At 46.3% G+C, this 4,702-nt stretch overlaps 1 long non-coding RNA gene across 2 annotated transcripts; it reads left to right on the top strand.

Annotated features, from left to right (window-relative positions):
* The first annotated feature begins 8 nt into the window (after positions 1–8).
* On the top strand, positions 9–1,583 carry LOC110431552. Of its 2 annotated transcripts, XR_002448978.1 has the most exons (4): positions 9–288; positions 366–931; positions 1,019–1,123; positions 1,202–1,582. It is a non-coding gene; the product is annotated as an uncharacterized LOC110431552 (long non-coding RNA). The 2 variants fall into 2 exon arrangements; XR_002448977.1 differs by having other exon boundaries at positions 366–1,123; positions 1,202–1,583.
* Positions 1,584–4,702: the final 3,119 nt, after the last annotated feature.

Raw genomic sequence — 4,702 nt, 5'->3', positions numbered from 1 at the left:
GGGGCTTGCCTAGCGTGGATGAAGTCCCATATCCGCATGCTCCCTGACTTTGTCGGGGGGGCTGTTGATTTTGGGGCTTTGGCCGCGGTTAGCTCCTTCGCTCGACTTTTGTGGCGCGGAGGTTGCTCCCACGCCGAGGGGGTTGACAAGGTGGAGTTTGCCACGGCGGAGGACGTTGGCGAGGGCACCCCCGGCCTGCGCAAATCTGTCCGGAACTTTATCAGTTCGTTCTGGATTAGGTTTGGGCGGGCTGAGGCGAAGAAGATGGCGGAGGCTCGTCGCGCTGAGGTATTCTTGATTTGGTTTTTTCTTTTTGTATTTTGCTTTGCTGCTTTGCAATGTTACTTAAGATGGGTATTTTGTAGGAGATTGCGAAGAATAAGGCTAAAGTTGACAAGGCCGGTCCTTCGCGTCCACCAAGCGAGGCGCGTCCTCCGACCCAGGCTGAAGCGGAGGCTCGTGATGCTGGTGCCAAAGCTCCGGAGGGATCTGGTGCCAAGGTTTCAGAATTGCCCGAGACTTCTGCTCCTCCTCCGCCTCAGGTGTGAGGCTTTTTAGTTTTTAGGTTTTTCTTAGTCTTTTTTGCGTCCAAGTATGTGACGCTTTTGTAAATAGGGCCGGAGGTTTTGCTTATTTTGTACAGACTGTTGAGGATGTAATATATTAAGTTGTTTTCAGATAAGCCTTTGTTTTACACTTTGATCCTGCGCAGGTCTCTGGCGGAGGACCTGCGCAGGATCATTTAATTACTCCCCTTTCAATTTTTTACAAAAGGATTTATGTTTCTGGCGAATTGTGGGAGTACTGGCGAGTTGCCTTCCCTAACATGAGATTGGTGGATATGTTCGAGTTTGTTGGATATGATATTGATGGCGAAGGATCTGGATTTATCCAGTCGCTTGCGCGCCGAGGTTCATGGCCTACGGCTTAGGTGGTGGTTTTTGTTTTGTTTCTACCTTGCCGTAGGCTATTTGTGTTTTTCTTTTTTTTTATGACTTAGTTTGATGTGTTTATGCAGCCGCCATATCCTATCCTTCGTATCTTTGGTGAGAAGGATAGGGTACGCTGGGTGTCGGAGGTTTCCGAGGATTCTGCTGAGCCTTTTCTCCATGGATATCCGGAGGTTCGAAAGCTCCGTAATACGTTTTGGTTTTATCCTTCGTAATACGTTTTGGTTTTGAAGTTGTTATTTTGTGCGCAGGTTGTGAGGTCTGCTCCGTTGGAAGATCTTCCTTCGAACTTTGTCGAAGGGAGTTACGTTACCCCGGTGACGTTCAAGCGTGGAGATCTGTATGCGAGGGGTTATCTAGTTGACTGGTGGCGCCATAAGTATCCTACGCGTAGTATTGATGACTTAGTTGATTTCCTTGTTCGTGATTACTGCGATGATCTTAGGCTTTTTCCAGATTCGTATGTTAGAATTGTACGAGGGTCTTAGAACCTTCGACGTTTTACGGTCGGAGGATGTTTTTCATTTTTTGTTGTAAGCTTCTGTTATGTACATTGTATATGGTTAATAAAGATCAGACATTTTTACCACATGGTCTCCGCACCTTTTAACTTTGACAACCTTCGCGCTATAATTTGTATGTGACTCATAGATCCTTTGGTTGTTTAGTCGACGGAGGATTTGTAAGTTGAATTTGTACAAGCTACCTATAACCTTCGACTTTTTATGTGTCGAAGGATGATTTTATTTTTTCCTTGTAAACGATCTTTTGTAATGATTTCTTCATCAATAATAAAGTTTTTAAGTTTGCTACATCCTTCGATCTCATTTTTATTACAACCTTCGCGCTACAGCATTTATATATTGCAACGTCACGGTGGTGTTGATCCTAAGGATCTTTGTGTTGCTGTGGCTTGCTTGTGCTTGATGCTCGATGTTGCGAAGTTGTTGTTGATTTTTTCTTGCGCGGAGGATCTCCGCTTCTTGGCCTTAGAACCTTCGACTTTATTGGTGCGAAGGATCCTCCGCTGAATTGTGCTATTTTTTTCCTTTACTCGACTCCCATGGAGTGTTGTCGAGGAGAACCTTCGGCTATCTGAGTCGGAGGTTCTGAAGGGACGTTACGAGACTTCGTGCGATACCCTTCAGAGACCTCTGAGTCTGACTTCCATTGTTTCTGTTGTGGCTGTACACGACTTTGTGGTCGATGTTCATCACAACGCCGGAGTTCTAGTATTACGAAGCTTCGTGCGATACAAACTTTTGTTGGTGTTGTGAGGCTAACTCCTGCTTCCATGGTGGCCTAGGATTTTTGCTTTTTGACTGCTAGGTTTGCACTCGATGCTCGGGTCTTTGTATACTGATCCTGATTGAGGGTGAGGGCAGGGTGAGCCTGGTTTTATAGGCTTTCGTGCATTTATTTTATGTACTTAGTTAGGTTAAAATTTATTGTCGGGTTATTGATGGTTGTTGCGGTAGTTGGTTTTGTTGTACCTGGCTGAGGGTTATTGTAGTTTCGTTTTAATTTCACGCTTTTTTTGTTGGGGGTCTGCTTAGAGTAGCAGGATACCTTCGACCTTATTTTGGTGAAGGTTATGTGAATTTTGTTGAGGTCTGTCTTGTGAATGTTAAACCTCCGCCGCCTTTTGGTGAAAATAATATAGTTCCTGATGCCTGATTCTCCTCAGGTCTTTGTCAGGTTTGAAGGTTTTGTTCATTCTGGCCATGTTGTGATGCCTGAGGAGGACAGGACATTTTCACTTTTTGGCCATGTTATCCTTGCTGCCCGGCTCTTGGCTAGGTCTTTTGCTAAGGATTTGGTGTTTTTTCACCTTTGAGGACGTTCCGAGCTTTCTTAGCTTTTGGATGAAAGCTGCGGAGGGTCCTTGTGTTCACGTGATGTTTTGTCGAATGCTACAGCCTCGTTGCTGGCTGTTTTTCGACTTTTTGGGTTTTGGTTCTGGGTTGGATTCCTCTTTATATCTCAGAGGTTTTTACATAGGTTCTGCCTCGTTAAAAACCTCACCTCCTGGTAGGAGTACCCCTGTGAGGAAAAGAGTGCAGACCTTGGAATGCGAAAAAGTAGAGAAAAAGAAAACGAGCGTATTTAGGGATGTGGATGCCGCCGCTTATTTTGCGGGGGTCATCCTTACACTCAAATGTAAAATCTACGTAGATTGTCGATGTTCCACGTGTGGGTGGAGGTTCTTCCTTCGAGGTCTTTTAGGTAGAAGGATCCCGACCTTCCCGCTTGTATTGCTGTATAAGGTCCTTCCCACTTGGGTTGCAATTTACCAGCGTTTGGGTGATCTCCTTTTTTCCTGAGCACCAGGTCCCCATTTTGTATGTCTTTTCGTACTACCTTGCGGTCTCTCCAATTCTTGGTTTCTTGTTGATACCTGGTGATGTTCTCCACTGCCTCAAGTCTTATTGATTCTAAGGTTTCCTTGCAGTACTCTTCATCTTCAGCCAACTGCTGCTTCATGGAACGCAGGCTTTGGTGTTTGATTTCTTCGGGCAACATTGTCTCTTCCCCATACAAGAGCTTGAATGGGGTGAACCCGGTTGTTCTTGAAACTGTTGTGTTATGTGACCATACAACTCTTGGTAGTTCTTCAACCCATTTCCCCTTGCGTAGGTTGAGTAAGGTCTTGGAGATTGCGGAGAATATTGTTCTGTTTGCTCTCTCCACGGCCCCGTTTGACTCTAGGTGATAAACAGATGCGAAAGCAATTTTGGTTCCTATGTGATGGCAGAATTCCTTGAAACTGTCTGAATCAAACTGCTTCCCGTTGTCAACTGTGAGCAAGCGTGGAACTCCGAATCTGCAGACTATGTTCTGCCAGAAAAATTTCCTGATTGTTTCAGAGGTTATGGTTGCCAGTGGCTTAGCTTCGATCCATCTTGTGAAGTATTCGATGGCCACGACGGCGAATTTGTTTCCCCCCTGGGCAGTTGGCATTGGTCCTACCAGGTCCATTCCCCATCTCTGCAACGGCCATGATGCTGGTATGAGCTGAGTTAGTGCTGAAGGTCCTGACTGAATTGGTGAGAAGGTTTGGCAGGCTTTGCATGTCTTCACTATTTCTTCAGCATCTTTGATGTGAGTTGGCCAGTAGAAGCCTTGTCTTAATGCTTTGGCAGACAATGCGCGAGGTCCAATGTGAGACCCGCACATCCCGGAGTGTATCTCTTGTAGGAGTTCTTTGCCCTCGCTTTGTGATATGCACCTCAGCAAAGGTTGGACTACGCCTTTCTTGTACAGGATCCCGTCAATGGAGGTGTAATTCCTTGCTCTTGCCTCCATCCTCTTGGCTGTTGCTTCGTCATCTACAGCTGTCTCGCCTTTGAGGCAATCAGCTATTACCTGCCTCCAATCTTCGCTTTCTGTCAGCAGGACTGAGCGAAAGGCTTTTGGCAACGTTTCGGTTGCGGGTGTTGCGACAATCTGGTGGAAGGTTCCTTCTGGCAAGGGGGTGTTGTTGGCTGCTGCTTTCGCTAGCTCGTCTGCCTCGTAGTTTTCGGCTCTTGGAATGTACTGCAGAGTGAATCCCTTGAATCTTCTCTCCAGGCCTCTTACGACGGCCAGATACCTTGCTAGCTCCGGGTTGTGTGCTAGGTATTCCTTCTCCACTTGACCTGCCACCACCTGGGAGTCTGTTTTGATGAGTAGGGTTTTTGCTACCGAAGCCTTAGCTTTGTTCAGCCCGAGGATGAGACCTTCATACTCAGCTATGTTGTTTGTTGCTTTGA

The sequence above is a fragment of the Sorghum bicolor genome, unplaced genomic scaffold (genome assembly GCF_000003195.3).
Source record: "Sorghum bicolor cultivar BTx623 unplaced genomic scaffold, Sorghum_bicolor_NCBIv3 super_558, whole genome shotgun sequence".
NCBI lineage: Eukaryota > Viridiplantae > Streptophyta > Magnoliopsida > Poales > Poaceae > Sorghum > Sorghum bicolor.
Note: the sequence above shows the minus strand (reverse complement) of the source record. Positions and strands in the feature narration are given on the sequence as shown.